Raw genomic sequence first — 19,974 nt, forward strand, 5'->3', positions numbered from 1 at the left:
CCGTGAATATTTACAATGCATAGAAACTTAACAAAGGGAGGAGTTAGTTCCATTTCAGGGAGGGTTTCACAGAAGACATGACATTCGAGTTGGTCTGAATGGGCATTTTTCAGGCAGAGCAAGGCCACAAAGCTATCCAGGCAAGAAGGGTGTGTGCAAAGGGGTAGGACTGTGAAAATGCGTGGCACCAACAGAGAAGGGCAGAAAACAGTTGAAATCCTTTGCTTGGATGTTACGTTTGTTGCTTATGCTCAACTAAGAAACTTCCTGAATATTAATTTGGTTTTTCAGCTGCTGTGTACCAGATGATAAACGAGTTTTCTCGCCATTGGAGAGAGATTTGCACATCCTATATTACAAATCAATAAACTGATATCCTGGTTTATACACTGACCTTTGGCTAGGGTGTATCAATACCCCAGAACTTAATCAATATATCAGGTCGCAAAATTAAGTTTCTAATATGTAACTCTAGGTCCTGGCTGTGATTTCACAAGGCAGGAACTTTGCATGGGGCCTGCCAGAAGGGCCAGCCAACTTCTCAGATGTCCTGCCGGGGATGCTGGAGACGGCCTCAGCCATTTATTCATCCTCCTTCTTACTTACTTATTAGCAGAACTTTAATTCTCTTTGTATGTGGGCAGCCTTGTGCTTGAAACAGGGCAGAGCCCCTTCCTAGCCCCAAGACCCTGATCAGACTGAGCCTAGACAGCATTCCTGCTCCTGCCATCAGCTGCCTTCAGAATGGGCATGGGATACAGTTCTGGCCAATGAGATGAGGGCGAAATGTGCTGGCAGCTTTGGAAATGTTTTCCACAATCTGAGAAAGGAGCCGAAGAGAGAAGCATCTTCTTTCCAGCCTAGGGATGCTTCAGGGATCCTGAGGCCAAGAAGGGGCAAGGCTGAGGATGGTGCCAGGGCACTGAGGATGGCAGCGAGAGACGGTGGAAACAGCCCAGGCCGCTGGCAATGTCTCCGAGCCTCCGAATCCACTCGCCCCAGAACTGCTCTTCTTCTGCACATCTTGATACGTGAAATGACAGATGTATGTCTTTTCTGGTTAGGCCATTTTTAGTGGGGTTTTCTGTTTTTTGGTTTTTTTTTTCCCTGATGAAAGCCCATTGATGGCACAACACACACACACACACACACACACACACACACACACACACACACCCCATGTATCACTTCCCCACCCTGGGAACTGAGATAAAGGTGTAGGAATGTAGGAACAGCCATACTCCTGGGTCTCCAGAGACTCTAATACATTTATGAAACTGGAGGATTATTCAGGAAGCCACCCACTTCTATCAATAAGATTATCTTTTCCTTCTCAAGGACAAGTTAATCCTCTCCACAGGGCCTGGCTGCCTCTGCCTTTGCCATTCTGCAATTACTAACCACTTTCTTACCTAAATGTCTTTGCTGTACCTCATGGCTTCTACTCATAGCTTCTGCTCCCTAATTTCTTTCTAGATTTCTTTCAGCTTCTGCATCTGACTAACGAACTTCCCGTATCTGCCTTTCAGTTATTTTAGGAAAGAGTCATATCCTCGTATGTTAAGGCTGTTGCATCAGGCTGTCTCATCGGCTGCTGGACGTTGACTGCACTTGGGTCATGGGATGAGCTCCAGTCCACTCAGCTGAGGCTTAGGTGGAGGTCACGTGGGACCAGCATGACAATTATCCAGGAAGACCACTTAGGAGGGAGTTGTGGGGTATGGTAGGTGTTTGAGGTTTATCTGTTCAGTACTATGGCAGCTTGCAAGATGCCCTCCAAATTTATTTTCTCCTTAATCCAAACCAATAGATAGAGAAGTTTTGACTGGGTATATGGTTATCCAGCTAATGACAGCATTTCCCAGATTCCTGCTATGAGTGGCCACGTAACTGGATTCTGCCTAGAAAGTCATGAGGCTCAGCGGTACGTGCAGCTTCCGTGTTGGCCCTTTAAAATGAAAGAGGCCATCCCTCCGTGCTTGCCCCCCTTTCCTGCTGGCTGCTCATGGGCATAAGGATGGAAGCTGGAGCAGCTGTTTCATACCCCAAGATGGAACCTGCATGTCGGCCAGCCAACAAGGTCGATGGGCCCTGGGACCCAACACCTGGGGCAACCAATTTGTCCCGGACTTTCCCGATTCTAGTATTGGGAAGTCCTGTGAACCAGGGACCTCCTCAGCCTTGGACAAACTGGGACAAGAGTGCAACAAAACAAAATAAAGGAAAAGTCTTCCATTTGTGATTTCTTTGTTTACTTCACACTAGCCTGTCTCTTAATACAAATACATTTGGTCTAAAGATCTTTGATGACTACTTTTTTGTTGTTGCTCAGCCTCAGGTCTGATACTGAGGTCTGAAGCTCCCTGGCCAGGCTTCTAGGCCCCAGTGTCTGGTCTATCCATGTCTGGGTTCCAGCCTTTTGTTACAAAGGCCCCTGGGAAGGCTGAGGCCTGATTGCTAGCTCTAACCTGGTCCTTCTGCTTGGATCTCTCCTTCCCTTTCTGAGTAAGAAGGGACATTTTGAAACCTATTGATAATCAATTCTAACGCCACTACAGACACACATGCACATACACAGTCTTTCTTTCTCTCTCTCTCTGTCTCCCTCCCCCATCATTTTCTCTCTCTCTCTGTCCTTCCATCTTTTTTTTCATTCCCGGCCTTTTAGAGGGAGGCTTTATGGGAAACAGATGGGAAGCTGGAGTGGATTCAAGGGCACAATATATTTGTTTTTCTTTTTTAAATCACACAGTACATGTTCTTAGCAGAAAAATTGGAAAAAGAATTACGGTTTCATAAACTTTGTTTTTGCTTTTGTTTTGGAGATGGGATCTCTCTGTGTTGCTCAGGCTGGCCTCAAACTCCTGGGCTCACGCGATCCTCCTGCCTCTAACTCCTGAGTAGCTGGGACTGGGACTACAGGTTCGTGCCACTGTGCCTAGCTTTCATAAACTGTTTTAAAAGGCAAAATAAATTGGAACTACAGGACATTAGGATTTAATCTCCTTTTGTCACACCATGAGACACCACTCTCACATCAGAGCCTGGAAGAACACTTGAGCTGAGCTAATGACCTGGGGTTAGGTGAGGGGTGCTTCTTGGAGGCAGAGGAATTCAGGCTCAGTCTTAGGTGTGGGCTTGCTGTTCAGTGACATCACCTGCAAGGTTGGCTCCAAAAAGAGCCAGTGAATTTCTGTATGCCTGCATTTTTCTAGAGGAGCTCTACTTTCAAATATCCTTTCTTCCCCTAAGAGCCATCCATAAAACCGCAAACTTCCAGTGGTTCGATTCCAAAACTTCATTTCCTACACCTCTTCTTGCATTCCAAAGCATCCCTAAAAGCCTTGGTCAGCCCATGGGTGTGGTCTCTGGTTCAGATAATATACGGGGCCAGATTATGATTGATCCATAGGCACGCTAGAGGATCACTTATGTGGACAATTTCAGGGTGTCCAAATTGTGTTGCTTGATTGAAATACTTCTCCCATTTTAGATTTTTACTGAAGAGTTCAACCCGTGTAAGGAAGCCAAGGTGTTATTTTCTATACAAGCTTCTTTCGAATTCATATATTTTTAATGGCATTTTTGTTCATTTTCTTAATCATAAAAGTAATTCATTACTTTTAGAAATATAGAAAATATAAACAATTATTAAAATATAATACAGTGAATATAACAATTATATTATTTATAGAACTAGAAACATTTTTAATAATTATAAGCTAAAAGGAAAGAATAAACTGAAAATTTCCTGAGTTCACACCACCCCAAGAAAACACTGTTAATAGTTTGGTGCACGATTTTTTACTTTTTGGCACCGTCTCTATGACTATAGGTACACACACACATAAATGAACTTCCAGTCTTTTAAGAAATGAAAGGACATAATTTGCATCCAATTTCTTCAGAAAGTAAATCACCTTTAGAGCAGGAGGTAGGAATAGTGACCTAAGAAAAAGAGAATGAGGCTGACAGAGTGCCCTTTCGGTTTTCATATTACCAGGCTCATTTGCTTAATAGAACTTATATCTGCTGCAGGAAGTTTTAATTAAGGCAATCCATTAAGGATTTAACTTTAATCAAATTTTTAAATGACATAAAAACAAACTCTGATCACATATCAAAAACCTGGTTATAAGATGAAACCTAGGATTTGCTTCAAAATAAAATAGTTGGGAGTGGGGAGCTGGGTACAGATGAAACAAGATTGCTTATATGTTGATAATTATCGAGCAGGATGGTGGACACAGGAGTTTATTATACTGGTCTATCTTTTTGGTATAGGTTTGATGTTTTTCCAAAACAAAAAGTTAAAACAAGTGACAATTAAACCCAGAACTGGCTCCTGGTGACAGACACAATCTGACTCAGGTCCCTGCATCTTCTCATTTTGAAGACTTCTCTTTTCCTAGAAGTACCACCACCACGTCCACTGTGGCTTGGACCCCAGGAGCTCTTCCATATCACAACTTCTTCTTAGCAGAGATTCTTTTTTTTGAGACGGAGTTTCACTCTTATTGTCCAGGCTAGAGTGCAATGGCCTGGTCTCAGGTCACTGCCACCTCCGCCTCCTGGGTTCAAGCAATTCTCCTGCCTCAGCCTTCCGAGTAGCTGGGATTACAGGCACCCGCTACCACGCCCAGCTAATTTTTGTATTTTTAGTAGAGACGAGGTTTCACCATGTTGGTCAGGCTAGTCTCAAACTCCTGACCTCAGGCAATCAGCCCGCCTCAGCCTCCGAAAGTGTTGGGATTACAGGCGTGAGCCACTGCGCCTGGCCTTTTTTTTTTTTTTTTTTTTGAGATGGAATCTTGCTCTGTCACCCAGGCTGGAGTGCAGTGACATGATCTTGGCTCACTGCAGCTTCCACCTCCTGCGTTCAAGTGATTCTCCCCCCTCAGCCTCCCAAGTAGCTGGGATTACAGGTGCCCGCCACCACGCCCAGCTAATTTTTGTATTTTGAGTATAGACGGGGTTTCACCATGTTGGCCAGGCTGGTCTCGAACTCCTGACCTCAAGCAATCCACCCAGCCTTGGCCTCCCACCTCCTAAAGTGCTGGGATTACAGGTGTGAGCCACCGTGCTGGCCCTTAGCAGAGATTCTGAGAAGCTGTTTGGGGCAGGCAGGGAAGGAGGACAGCAACCTCAAGTCGTCCCCAGCAGCTCCTTGCAAGCTTGAAGGATCATCAAATCCTGTCTCTTCACACGTTTGTGTTGATTTTGCATTCCAAACGATATGATTTTTAGGCAAATTAGTTAACATCTCTGAGCTTTAGCTTCCTAAATTAAATGGATATCATCACACTGATTTTATAGTACAGAAATTAATAAAATAACATATATCGAAAAATTATCTAGCAGTGTGCTGAACATAGCAAATGATCAACATTCATCACCTTCCTGTTTCCTGAGTTACTAAGAAATCTGAAAGAAGGTCTTTGCTTTCCTAGACCTACGATAGAGTTCAGAAGATAATGTGTCCATATAATATTTTGTAACAGCATGAGAAAAATGCACCATAAGACTTGGCATTGGAATTCCTCTTGGGAAAGGAACTTTTTGTTGGGAAATTAAATTCGATGAAACACTGTGGGTGAAATATGACACCCCAAAGGTATGGATCACCGGAAGACAAAGAAACCACAGAGATGGCAAAATCCCAGAGCCACCTATTATGCATTATTTAGTTGCTTGTTTTGCTTCCTTGCAAACTCCATTTCCCCTAGCATTCAGAAACATCCCCCATACACACATGCCTTGTGTGGGTAGTATTTGTGTAAATGAAAGACAGGGGCTGGGTTTCACATCTGCATCAGCTCTAAAGAAGGGAAAGTGTTATGGCCGGGTGCAGTGGCTCATGCCTGTAATCCCAGCACTTTGGGAGGCCAAGGTAGATGAATCATGAGGTCAGGAGTTCAAGACCAGCCTGACCAACATGGTGAAACCCCGCCTCTACTAAAAATACAAAAATTAGCCAGGCGTGGTGGCACGTGCCTGTAATCCCAGCTACTCAGGAAGCTGAGGCAGGAGAATTGCTTGTACCTGGGAGGCAGAGGTTGCAGTGAGCAGAGATCGCACCACTGCACTCCAGGCTGGGTGACAGAGCGAGACTCCGTCTCAAATAAATAAATAATTAAAAAAAACTTTTTTGAAAAAAGGAAGGAGTTAGTAAGCATAAGTTTGCAGACCCAGGATCTTAAAGCCAGAAGTGGCACAAAATTGAAGTTGTAGGAAAAGTATGAAGTATTTTGGGAGGTCCTGGGCCTTCTTTGAGAGCTTAAGGTGAAAGATGGACAGGAAGGAAGGAAGGAAGGGAGGGAGGGAGGGAGGGAGGGAGGGAGAGGGAAGACAGACCAATAAAGTGAATATGATACTGTTTGTGTTAAGGGGCAAATGAGTGATGCCAACAGGAAATGACTTGGAAAGAGATGATTTCTTTGGAGCAGCCATGATAGAGTTAGAAAGGAGTTGCAGGGTGAGCAGGGCCTGGGAGTCCCTCATCGCTCAGACTGTACTGATACAGGAGTTTCTCAGAAAGACAACATTTTCTCCTCCTAAAGGAAGCAGGATAAATTTTTTTATATTCTAGATTTCACATACCTTCAAAAGACATTTGTGCATCTAAGAGACACACCTCTATGTAAACACAGGAAAATTTAAAAGAAATTGGAAATTGTGAAAAAGCAAGGATGTGGTTGTGCTGGGAGCTAGGAAAGATGTGGTTGCAGCATTTGAGCTTTCTGGTAACCTCAGGAAGGAGGGGTCAAGAGCTTTCCATAGCAGACAAATGGAGTTACACTAAGTCAGAAGGAGAGCACCAGATTCTAGAGAGAACTCTTTCAGGGGATGTGTTCATGGATATATTTAAGCTCCCTCACTTGACAAAACCTAAGAGGCCATGCCATCACTATTTTAAAAGACACAGGCTCTTAGAAAGGTGCGGGAGAGAGGGAGCTATACTGACAAGTTACAACATGACTGTGACTCTGAATTAGCCTTAAAAATTCATTAGATCTGCATAATATGTCTGAAGCTGAGAGTCTCCATGAAACATACAAAAATAAGAACTGATATCAAATTGGTAGATGGAAGAATATTAATTGCCATCAAATGGGAATATAATTAAAATGAATTAGTAATAAACCATACTAAAATGAAGGCTACAAATATTTGGATGTATGATTTGCACTAAAATGTAAAAATAATAATAGCACTTTATCCTAAGGTATGAAGTAATGTTTCTCAGTGTGTTTCAAATGATGATATATATAACTTGAGATGTCTAAATCATAAAACAGAATTAGGGCCCAAATGATTTAAACAGCCGTGTAAGAGCAAACACTGAACTGGATTACATACAAGGGCTTAAAGTGCCTAATGGAATTGAGTTTATAAAGAAAAGAAGATGGAAAAAAAATTTTTTTATTGTCACTGACGGGTTTCCAGGAGACCAAAGACAGACTTTTCAGGGATGGAGGTGAGAAGAACGAATTTACCTGTTGTTGAGTTTTGGCTTGCATAGTCCACCTTGGGTTAAGAGCATGGTATTCTGTAACAATGCAATTCCCATCGTCTATAATCAGCAACTACTGTATCTACCTCACCCCAACCCCATAGGTCCTTGAATGCTATTGGGTGTCTCATTGGCTGTAATTGCCAAGTCTACAGCAATTAGATTCTTTATCTATTAAGATCAAGTCTCATTGAATAGCCTCTTTTATAAATAAAAGATGTATTAGCGCACAGAGGAAGAGGCAACCAGTCAGAAAGAAACAACTTTCTAAGTTCTACGACTAGATTTCTGAAATATTACTGAACTATATGGAAATCCATTCCTATAATCTGAACGGTCTTTGCAAAGATATAAAACCAAGTTAGTCATGGAAACTACCAGAATCTGACAAGAAATATGCCCATGAAATCAACAGCTATCATTTATTAGGCACCAAATGCATGCCAGGTACTATGCCAATGACTGAACCAAAAGTTATCTCTAACCCACAGCCACAGTTGACTGTTCATTCTTTATGCATTCAACAGATATCTGTGGAGTGCCAACTCTGTGCTAGACATTGTGTGAGACACTGAGGACACAGCAGTGAGCAAAGACAGGCATGACTCTACCCTTTATGGAGCCTACATAAAACAGACAGTAAACAAACACACAATCAGTTCATTAATTACAATGAAGAAAATTACTATGAGGAAAGCTATGAGAATAAATAAATGAGACCGTAAACCTATGGGTCAAAGAATGCTGGCTAGAGAAAGAGAAGTTTAAGCTGAGATGTGAAGCTAAGCAAGAGGCAGCCACATGAAGAGTTGGGAACAGAAATGGTCCCTGTGGATTCAGCCCCTATGGAAGGCACTCAGCACTTCTGAGGAAATGAGGATGGGCCAGTGAGGCACCTTCCTCACAGAGTGAAGGGAGAGGTGGGCAGGGGCCAGAGGATGCAAGGACTTGGGATTCTGTATTTAGGAGCAATGGGAGAATTCCCATCCCAGGCGTGGGATACCCAAAGCTCGTTCCACCAGCTCATTCTATTTCTGCCGGCAGCCCTCATGAACAAGGGGCTGTTGTGCGTGAACTGAAGACAAGGGGACTGCATCAGGTGAAGTTTTTCAAATGTGATGATAATAGCCAGGCCACTACCTCCATTCACGTCAGGGATGCTCTCAGGCTCTCCAGTGGAGCTGGAACAGGATTGACTAGGACAGGACTTAGAGATTCTTCTTAGGTGTCCCTTGCCTCCCTTCCTCTTGGCTTTTCCTTTCTTTAGAAATGTTCCTGCAGCCAGGCAGGCACTGGAGCAGTTTCGCAGGCATCTGGGACCTTTTCACTTCAAGTGAGTGTGCAGCATCCAAGTAAGCCCTCCCAGGACAGTCTTGACACTCTTTTCCAAGCTCTCTGGGGTAACCTTCTGTAACCTATAAATACCAACTAGGGGTACAAGCTGTAGAAGTAGAATAAAGGCCCAAAAACTCAGGCAACTTGCTCAAGGTCACACAGCCAGTAAGTGGCAGAACCAGGATGCAAGCCTGGTTACATTCCTTCTACTGCACCAAAGGACCTATTTCAGACAGTGCCAAGCACATATTAGGGGCTCAATGAATGTGTTGAGTGAATTTTCTCTCTTTACCTTCACTCATTCACTTAACTAACATAACACAATATGATAGAATAAAACAATATAATACAATGTAATATAAATGCTGTTTCTGCTGACTAAATAAACAAAAACATTAATGTGTCCACCACAAATTCAAGAGCTCATAATAATCTGACTGAAAGGTCTCCTTTCCAGGGAGGCTTTCCTTGGCCACTGTATCAAAAATTCCAAAAGTTACCCCATGTAACTCTTTGGCCTTTTCTTTATTTTGTTCCTTTTAGCATTTACAGTTACCCGGCATGCCTTATATTTGTTTTTTTCAAGATGTTTTCTTTATCTTTGGCTTTCTGAAGTTTCAATACGATATGCCTAGCTTTAGTTTTTTGTCATTTATCCTGCTTGGTGTTCTCTGATATTCCTGGGTCTGTGGTTTGCTGTCTGATGTTAACTTGGGGAAATCCTGTCATTGTTGCTCTAAATATTGCTTCTGGTTCTCTCTCTCTCTCTCTCTCTTCTTAATATTTCCATTACACTAGTGTTACACCTTTTGCAGTTGTCCCAGTTTGGGAATATTCAGTTCTTTTTTTTTTTTTTTTTTCAGCCTTTTTTCTTTTTGCTTTTTGGTTTTGAAGTTTCTATTGATATATACTCAAGCTCAGAGGATTTCTCCTTTTCTCAGTGGTGTCCAGTCTACGAATGAGCCCATCAAAGGCATTCTTTATTTCTATTACAGTATTTTTGATCTCTAGCATTTTTTGGTTCTTTCATAGAATTCTCATCTCTCTGCTTATATTACTCTTAGGTTCTTTCTGGGGTGTTTTCTGGCGCCAACCAGTTCTCTGATTCTGCAATTCTCTGACACCAGCTGGGCGTTCAACAATTCAATCCCATTCTGAAATCAACTCCCAGAGTTAGCATAGACCCCACAGGTGAAGAGCGGAGTCTTACAAGTTGCAAGTATCAGGTTTCCAAGTAACCCACACTTCTGTATAACCGGGCTGCAAATGTGGCGATTCTCACAACTTTCTCCTCAGGTTCAATAATTCTCTAGAACGACTCATAGAACTCAGGAAAGGCTATACTTACTACTAACAGTTTATCATAGAGGATACAACTCAGGAACAGTCAAACAAAAGAGATGCGTAGGGCAAGATATGGGTGGAGGGAGGAAGACAAAGCTTCCCTCCCCTCTCCAGGCACACCCAGTGCCTCAATGTGCTCACCAATGTGGAAGCTCAGTGAACCTCATCATTTAGGAGTGTTTATGGATGTTCCATGATGTAGGCATGGTTGATTAAATCATCAGCCATTAGTGATTGAATTTAATCTCCAGCCCCTTTTCCCTCCCTGGGGCTTGGGTGTAGGGCTGAAAGTTCCAACCCTCTAATCGCATGGTTTGGTCTTTCTGGGACAAGTCCCATTCTGAAGTCATCTATGGACCCTCAGCCAAGAGCCATGTCATTAAACACCAAAAACAAACTTACCATGCAGGAGTTCCAAGGGTTTTAGGAGCTCTGTGCCAGGAACCAGGGACATAGACCAAATCTATTTTATTATTGCCAAAATTACCCGTCTGTTCTTGCATGTTGTCTACTTTTCCCATATTAATTATAGTGAATTTGAAATCCCTGGGCTGATAATTTCAACATCCCTGCCATATCTGTGTCTGGTGCTGATGCTTGCTTTGTCTTTTCAAATTGTGTGCGTGTGTTTTTGTTTTGTTTTGTTTTCTACTTTTCAGCATGCCTCGCAATTTTTTGTTGAAAGCTGAACATGATGTACTGAGAAAGAGGAACTGTGGAAAATAAGCTTTTAGTGATGTGGTGGAGAGGTATAGGGCTGGGGGAGGCGTTCTATAGTCCTATTAATCAGTCTTTAGTGAGCCTATGTCCTGGGCTGTGAAACTTAGTTCCCTCCACCCCTTATGTGGGGCAGAATGGCTAGAGGGGACTGAAGTTGAGTTAGGCTCTGATAAAACCCCAATCATTTAGGCTTTGGTGAAACAGTTTCTCTTGAAGACAGGCCTCGTTAAGAACAGAATGCTCTGGCATGTTTCCAAATGGCTACGTTCCCCACCTCCCGCTGCAAGAATGAGGGGAGTTTTTCTGATATTCCCTGTGAGAACCTGGTTAGAGCTCCTAGAGGTAAAACTCACAGAAGTGTAGAGAGTTTCTAACTCTCAGACTTGTCCACTCTGAGCTTCCAGCAGTTCATCAGTTACAGTTCAGGGTTTCCCATGCAAGCAATGGTTCCTGTGGTTTCTGCTCTGGTAAGTTGTGAGCCTCTGAATCTATGTCTGTCTCTCCAAGACAATGGTTTTTCTTGTGATCTCATTTCTCTGACAATTCTAAGAAGAGTTTTTGACTTTGAGTTTGTTCAGCTTTTTAACTTTTTAGGATAGAGTGACGACTTCCAGTTACCTTTCAGGTTGTACCAGGAACAAGAAGTATATTTTTTGCCCATTAGAGCATGAGCTGTATGACAGCAGTCACTTAAGTCTGTTTGTGTCTGTTGTTCCCGGCTGTATCTCCAGTGCCTGGGACAGTGCCAAGCACATACCAGGGGCTCAATGAATGTGTTGGGTGAATTTTCTCTCTTTATCTTCACTCATTCGCTTAACTAACATAACGCAATATGATATAATAAAACAATATAATACAATGTATATAAGTGCTGTTTCTGCTGGAACTGCTGATGAAAGCCATTTCATAAGCAAATTAATTTGGTGAACCAGATTGCTTTAAGGTGGTGCTCCCAATCTTTGTCATAGCATGGCACACATAGAAAATAAAAGCAACCAGCCAGAGGCTCATGTTTCAAGGGTTGACGACCTCAGTCTCTAGTTCCACTTATCACTTGTGTGCTGTACCACTTGGGAAACTCTGCTTTGAGGGTAACACTTAACTTACTGAAGATAACAATCCATCTGGCTAGGCCCATTTGAATGGGTCCCAAGGACTAAAGAGAGCTTAGGGCAAGAAGGGGGAAAATGGCGTAGATAAAAGATCTAAATGACACCTCCCCGTTGACATGCAAGGCTGTCCCCAGTCTGGTCTCAGCTGATCTTTACAATCTCAGTTCCCTTCCCTCCTCTACACCTTACATGGCATTTCACCTGGCTCCCCTTAACGCTGTTCTCTCTCCCCCTGTGCTAAATCTTACCATTCTCTATTAGCTGCAGGCACAGCCCAGCAGGTGTTTCTCGGTTGTCCTAAGCAGAATCTTTGCCCCCGCACACCAGAGTTCTTGGTCCACGCACTGCAGTTGAGTTTTTTACTCCAAATTTTAAAGTTTGAGTAACCTCAGAGGCCAGGTTTAACTTTTAATTTTCAGATGAAACATAGGGGATCAGAGAAGTAGAGGGACTGTGCTGACCAAAAACCAGCTGGGGGCAGCCTTGGGACGTGGGTGTCCTGCCCCTCTGCTCTTTGTTCTGCTCAGTTTAATTTCTTTTGCTAATGATGAAACTTGATAATTTATTAATGGGTGAGAATGGATTCATTTCAGAGTCTATATGATCGGTAGCAACAACCAGATGGCCCTTAATAAAACATTAATAAAGCAAAGGCAGATGGCACTTAATAAAGTATTACACAAACATGCCCGAGAGCCATCAAAAGCATTTTTTCCGCACTTTCTAATAATAGAGAGTTATTAGACAAGATATAAAAGGGGAAATTGGCCTCTAAGCTGTGAAGTAAGAAAATGTCTTTAAGTTTTCTGCAGAATTTTGGATAATACAAAATTTTTAATTTAACTTTATCCCAGATTTCTTAGCCCTACAATGACTGGTTTGTAACAAGTTTGTAAGAAATGACCAAAAACTTTAGTAGAAACAAAAAAAAAGGTTCTACAACTCCATTTTCCTTTGAAAATCCAGCCAAAGCCATGCTACCCAACTCTTCTCACTTTTTTAGAAAAACAGACTTCTAGAATTCATAAAAATAATGTAAAAATTCTAGATAGAGGTTTTCTCTTGCAGTGATGGGGGAGGGGAAGGGAGGAGAATGAGACTGGGCATGAATATACAGAAACTTCTATTGATAGTTTTATTTTTTAACTGGGTAGTGGGTACATATGTTCATTATGTTATTCTTATATACCTTTATATGAGACAAATATTTCATAATAATATTTTTTGTTGAGATGGAGTCTAACTTTGTCACCCAGGCCGGAGTGCAATGGTGCGATCTTGGCTCACTGCAACCTCTGCCTTCCAGGTTCAAGCAATACTTCTGCCTCAGCCTCTTTAGTAGCTGGGATTATAGGTGCCCACCACCACGCCTGGCTAATTTTTGTATTTTTAGTAGAGACAGGGTTTCATGATATTGATCAGGCTGGTCTTGAACTCCTGACCTCAGGTGATCACCCCGCCTTGGCCTCCCAAGGTGCTGGGATTACAGGTGTAAGCCACTGTGCCTGGCCCATAATGATTTTTGAAATGTTAAAAATAGCATCTCATATCCATTTGAATGGCGGTCATTAAAAAATCAGGAAACAACAGGTGCTGGAGAGGATGTGGAGAAATAGGAATGCTTTTACACTGTTGGTGGGAGTGTAAATTAGGTCAACCATTGTGGAAGACAGTGTGGCAATTCCTCAAGGATCTAGAACTAGAAATACCATTTGACTCAGCAATCCCATTACTGGGTATATACCCAAAGGATTATAAATCATTCTACTATAAGGACACATGCACACGTATGTTTACTGTGGCACTGTTCACAATAGCAAAGACTTGGAACCAACCCAAATGCCCATCAATGATAGACTGGATTAAGAAAATGTGGCACATATACACCATGGAATACTATGCAGCCATAAAAAATGATGAGTTCATGTCCTTTGTGGGGACATGGATGAAGCTGGAAACCATCATTCTCAGCAAACTAACACAAGAACAGAAAACCAAACACTGCACATTCTCACTCATAAGTGGGAGTTGTACAATGAGAACACATGGACACAGGGAGGGCAATACAACACACTGGGACCTGTCAGTGGGTGTGAGTCTAGGGTAGAGATAGCATTAGGAGAAATGCCTAATGTAGATGATGGGTTGATGGGTGCAGCACACCACCATGACACATGTATACCTGTGTAACAAACCTGCACATCTGCACGTGTACTCCAGAACTTAAAGCATAATAAATAAATAAAGTGTTGTGCAGGGTCTGGATTTTATTAAAAGCAAAATGAATGAGTATAGGTTGACTGTGAAAACATGCAAACATACACACACACACACACACACACACAAATAATGTAATTTAATATCATGGCCATAGAAATCACTAGACTGAACTACAGGAGTTGTTTTAGGAGCCACTAACCTACAGAACATTTAAGAACAGAAGAAATAATCTGTTTTCAGTGAATGAATATTAATTTACCTAAAGGTAAAAATATGGACTTTGAGGTTTATGTTTAAATGTTTGACGTCTTCCCTAGATTTACCCATTAGGCAGTAGTCAAAAGTTAGGGCATGGAACTCAGATCTGAGTTCAAATCCTCATATATATTGTGCCAGATTTATAGGCTGCCTCTCTAGGATTTAGTTTTTGCCATCTGTAAAATAGGGACAATAATAATTTATAGAGTTGTACAAAGATCCAGTGAAATGATGTATATAAAGGATCATGCTGGACAAAAATAAGCAATCCAAAAAATGTGGGTATTATAGATATCTAACTTGGTGCTATTAAAAGAAAAACTTTAGATACATGAACTTTAACAGAGTTAAATTGAGCAAAGAATGATTCTTGCCCCAGGCAGCTCCCAGAACCAGAATAGGTTCAGAGCAACTCTGGGGCTGCCACATGTCTGGATAATATTGAAGGACAGAAAAAGGGCAGTGACGCACAGAAAAGGGGAGTGAGGTTCAGAAACAGCTGGTTTGGGCACGGCTCCACATCTGCCTTATTTCAACATTGGGTTAAGCAGTTGGCCCTGTGATTGGCTGAACTGTAACCTAATACATCCAGTGAGGTTACAGTTCACTATACCCGGAGCAACCTTTAGGCTGAACTTGAAATACTAAGGAGGGAGCTTTAGGCTAAACAATTTAACAGTGTCCATTGTTCTAACTAAGCTAAAAATAGCAAAGTAGTGGAATAATTTCATATTAATTTTCTTTTTGTAAACTTTTTGTGTATTTTCAACAAGAAAGGATCCGTATCGACATTTATAACTTAATGGGATTGTTTATTGCACTGTGACTTCTCTAGGGGCTATTTATACCTCAAGTCTATTTCTAATTCTAGAATGTGAGGCTAATCATTCCTAGAGAGGAGGTCCAGCTTTACCCAGGGCCAGGCTTTTTGGTGAGGAAGGAGAGGTGAGAAATGGATTTGGGGAACTTTGAAGCATGCTTGCTCAGCCTTCTCTGTAAGGCCCTGATCAAAGGCTGGTCTTTCCATGGTATGTTTCCCCAAAACTCCCTCTCCCAAGTCAGAATTGCTGGGACCTTTTAAAGCTTTTTCAGCACATTACTTCTCTAGTGGTTGTAAGCTTCTTAAAGGCAGGAATCCAGATTTATGCAGGTACACAGTAGGCACTCAACAGTATTTGTAAAATGGAATGGAATTCCAGGGAATCAGAAACTAATAATCATAGCTACCATTTATCAAGTATCTGCTGGTATATCTAATCACAGTAACTCAGTGAGCTAGGCGTGATTATTCCCACTTCCCAGACAAGGAAGTGGAGGCTTAGAATAGTGGTGACAGCAAGTAAGAGGCAGAGATGGAACTCAAACATAGCATTTGCACCAACTCCAAAATCGTCAAACAGCCATGTCTTAGTTGGCTACCCACACTGACACTGGGATTTGCTTGGTTTGGGGTGGTGTTGATTTTTTATTGTTTTTTAATATAAGAAAGTTAGCAAAAGAAGATGGATTTACTTGCAGAAAGCAAGCCGACTTCATTCTGAAGTCCCTGTGTGCCCATTCCCACTGGATGTCTAGATTCCTTACAGAGATGGAGCCTCAGAGTGAAATGACAGGTACAGTTCTTTGGGGGAGAAGAAAAGAAGCTTGAAGATTTCAACATATAGTATTAGAAAACAATTCCATTTCTACCAACAGTTTGAAACAAAAGCTTTCATGATATCACAGGTGCCTAAGGTGACAGAAGCTCTACTTGCAGAGCTGTTTTCTTTTCCATCATTCAGACCAACACATTTATTACACTGGTGCTTTTAGCAATCAGTCAAGATTGAGTCAGATGCCAGGATAATTTTCCTTGCCAAATTGCTTTTTCCATCACAATTAGTCTTTTTAAGGACCTTACCAAACAACAAATGTGTATACAATTCCCATACTCCCCCTGCAATTACAACTCAGCTAAGAAGTTGTATCAGTAATAAATTGTTATAGATGAAAACATCAACTTCACCCACTCTATCACCAGTCTCTCCGTGTATTCTTAGATAACTCTTGGAATCAGGTGTAGGATTAAGAAAGGCTCATTTTAAAAAATAGAATGTATTATACAATCCAAAAATATGTTATTTAAATCAGTTCAGCTGTCTGGTTTACCCTAGTTGGGATTCTTTATAAAAGCTCTGGGCTTGGCCATCACCTATCTGCCCTCTAAAATCATTTTGTACAAAGCTGAGTCAGCCACTGCTCTTGAAACCCAGTTTCTTTTTTTCCGGAGCACAAAGACTACATTTTCCAGCCTGTCTTGCAATTAGGAGAGACTCTGTGACTGATTTCTGGCCAAAGGAAGGTACAGTAGGCTCCCCTTATCTGCAGTTTCACTTTTTGTGGTTTCAGTTACCCACGATCAGTCTCCATCCAAAAATATTAAATGGAAATTTCCAGAAATAAACAATTCATAAGTTTTAAATTTGTGCCATTCTGAGTAGCATGATGAAATCTCATGCTGTCTTGCCCTGTCCTCTCCAGTGACACAAATCATCCCTTGTCCAGCATATTCATGCCGTCTACACTCCTGCCTGCTGGTCACTTTGTAGCCATCTAGGTTATCAGATTGGTGTCATGACATCGCAGTGCTTGAGTTTGATCACCCTTATTTTATCTAGTAATGGCTCCTCTGTACAATAGTAATGATGTGGGCAATTGGGATATTCCAAAGAGAAGCTGTAAAGTACTTCCTTTAAGTGAAAAAGTGAAATTTCTCAATATGGAAAGAAAAAAATTGTATGCTGAAGTTGCTAAGATCTATTTCAAGAACAAATCTCTCTGGGAAAATAAATCGGTGCTAGTTTTGCTATCTCACCTCAAGCTGCAAATGTTATGGCCACCATGTGTGTAAGTGCTTACTTAAGATGAGAAAGCATTGAATTTGTGGTTGGAAGACATGAGCAGAAATGTGTTCCAGTTGATCCTGGCCGGGTTTGGTGCCATCCTCCATTTCAGGCATCCACTGGGAATGGAATGCATTCTGTACCCGAAAGTGCCGCTCCCATAAAAATCTCCCATGTGCACTCCAGCCTGGGCGACAGAGCGAGACTCCGTCTCAAAAAAAAAAAAAAAAAAATCTCCCATGAGGGAGTCTCCAGGTTCTTTCCTTATCTGTCCATGCTCAGGGCAACCTCAGCAACCTGGAGCTGAGCCTCCCCCAGCCTGGTTCCTGAAGGAATGAGGACTGTGGTTCTTCCTCCCCACCTACCCCACCCAAAACCTAGAAGTACCTTAGTTAGACTGTTTAACGAGTAGGAAATAAGCTACTATTGCATTATAATTTGGCGGTTCATTTTAGCAGTTAGCTTACCCTAACAAGGACAGCCGATCGTTATACTTCTCATCCTCTATCTTTATTGTTTATCTGTCTGCCTTTCCCACTATACTACAAAGCCCACAGACCTGGAGGGCATGAAGCACATTCTCCTTGGTCACCTTATATCCTCAGTATGTAATATGGCACCCAGCACCTAGTAGGTCACTAATAAATATTTGTTAAAAAGATGCTGGGTGCATGGGCTTTACTTCTCTATGCTGGGTATAGCTCACTTGGATGCTGGACAATATTTAAAAATAATGATAATCAGATGAAAAAAGTTTGTATATCTCTGGATTATATTACTTTGAATATTTCTGTAAATTGGATATCTGGTGGCTGACTACTGGTTTTCATCACAAATTTCCTTAATGCTGATAATAACATATGTTTCTCCATGAATGGACAAACAATACAGAAGTTTTTACTAACTTTGTTTATGTAATGCCACTTTCTTTTATGGATTTTTTTTTTTTTTTTTTGACACACAGTTTCTGTCACCCAGGCTGGAGTACAGTGGCACAATCACAGCTCACTGCAGCCTCAACTTCCTGGGCTCAGGTGATTCTCCTGCATCAGCCTCCCGAGTAGCTGGGACTACAGGCATGCACCATCACACCGGCTAATTTTTTGCATTTTTAGTACAGATGGGGTTTCACCATGTTGGCCAGGCTGCTCTCTAACTCCTGGGCTCAAGTGATCCACCCACCTCAGCCTCTCAAAGTGTTGGGAATACAGACAGAAGCCACCGCGCCTATCCTGTGATGCCACTTTCTTTCATGAAAACAACGGTGGCAGACAGAAGATGTCTGGAAATTCTTTGCTATTTCTCCCATTGAGAGGTATAATATACCACCCTGTCTTTGAATCTAGGCTTGTTGTGGAAATTACGTTCTGGGTGTTTAGAGACAAAGTCATAAGACTTGTAGCTTCTGCCTTGTTTCTTTTTCTTGAACACTTGCTTTTGGAGCCCTGAGCCTCCTCTATAAGAAGTCTGACTTCCCAAAAACCACCATGATGAAGAGGCCACATGTAGGGCTCTGGTTGATAACGCTCAAGTTCAGTCCCACCCTGCCAGTGCACTAGACATGAGATGCCATGGTCTGAATGTTTGTGTTCCCCCAAAGCCATATGTTGAAACTTAATCACCAATGTGATAGTATCAGGAGGTGGGGCCTTTGGGATGTGATTAGGTCATGAGGTGGATCCCTCATCAATGGGATTAGTGCCCTTATAAGAGACCCAGGGAGCTTGTTTTGTTTGTTCTTTCCTTCCACCAGGTGAGGACACATTGAGAAGTCACTATCTATGAACTAGGAAGCAGGATCTCAGCAGATATCGAATCTACTGATGACTTCATCTTGGACTTCTCAGCCTCCAGAACTGTGAGAAAAAAGTTCTGTTGTTTATAAGTCACTCAGTCTATGGTATTTTATTACAGCATCCCGAATGGGCAAAGACATGGGTGAAGTTATCCAGGACCCTCCAAACCAGGCCATTCACCTTCACCAGCTGAATTCCACCGAGTGACCCCAGTTAGTGCACATGGAACAGAAGAGTCACTCAGCTGAGCCCTGCTCAAAGCCCTAACCTACAAAATTGTGAGATATAATAAAGTGGTTGTTGTTTCAAGCCACTAAGTTTTGGGGTAGTTTGTTATACAGCAGTTGATAATTGGGACAGCAAATTATTTCACATTTCCTTGTTTGTCCAATAATATTTGCATTGAGACTTTTGATTTTGACAATATTGGTTGATCATTTGCTAGCTGCCAAGTAATTTCAGTTCTTTTCCTATCTGTATCCGTGACTTGCAATTGAATAAGAGAAGGTTGGGACACCAAGAGAAACAGATTTAATTCTGGACCATATTTAACCCTCTATAAAGCTTTTTATTTTAAAGCAGTAATTAGTAATATGCATTGGCAATACAGTCTCCAGTTTAAAAAGCACTTTTGGGATTTAGGGAGGTAAATGAAATCAGTTTTAAAATATATATCAATGTATGCCAAATTTTATTTTAATTTATGTTAGTAGCTATGTTCCTCTGGGAAGCAATCAATATGGTAAAAGGCAAAATTATGCATATATGAAAAATGTAGGCTTAATTTAAAGGCA

At 41.8% G+C, this 19,974-nt stretch overlaps 1 long non-coding RNA gene across 1 annotated transcript; it reads left to right on the forward strand.

Moving 5' to 3' along the window:
* Positions 1–18,262: 18,262 nt before the first annotated feature.
* LOC129490600 (uncharacterized) lies at positions 18,263–19,493 on the forward strand. The gene is made up of 2 exons (XR_008660300.2): positions 18,263–18,699; positions 19,138–19,493. It is a non-coding gene; the product is annotated as an uncharacterized lncRNA (long non-coding RNA).
* The last annotated feature ends 481 nt before the right edge of the window (positions 19,494–19,974 follow it).

Source organism: Symphalangus syndactylus, chromosome 9, assembly GCF_028878055.3.
Source record: "Symphalangus syndactylus isolate Jambi chromosome 9, NHGRI_mSymSyn1-v2.1_pri, whole genome shotgun sequence".
Classification (NCBI taxonomy): domain Eukaryota; kingdom Metazoa; phylum Chordata; class Mammalia; order Primates; family Hylobatidae; genus Symphalangus; species Symphalangus syndactylus.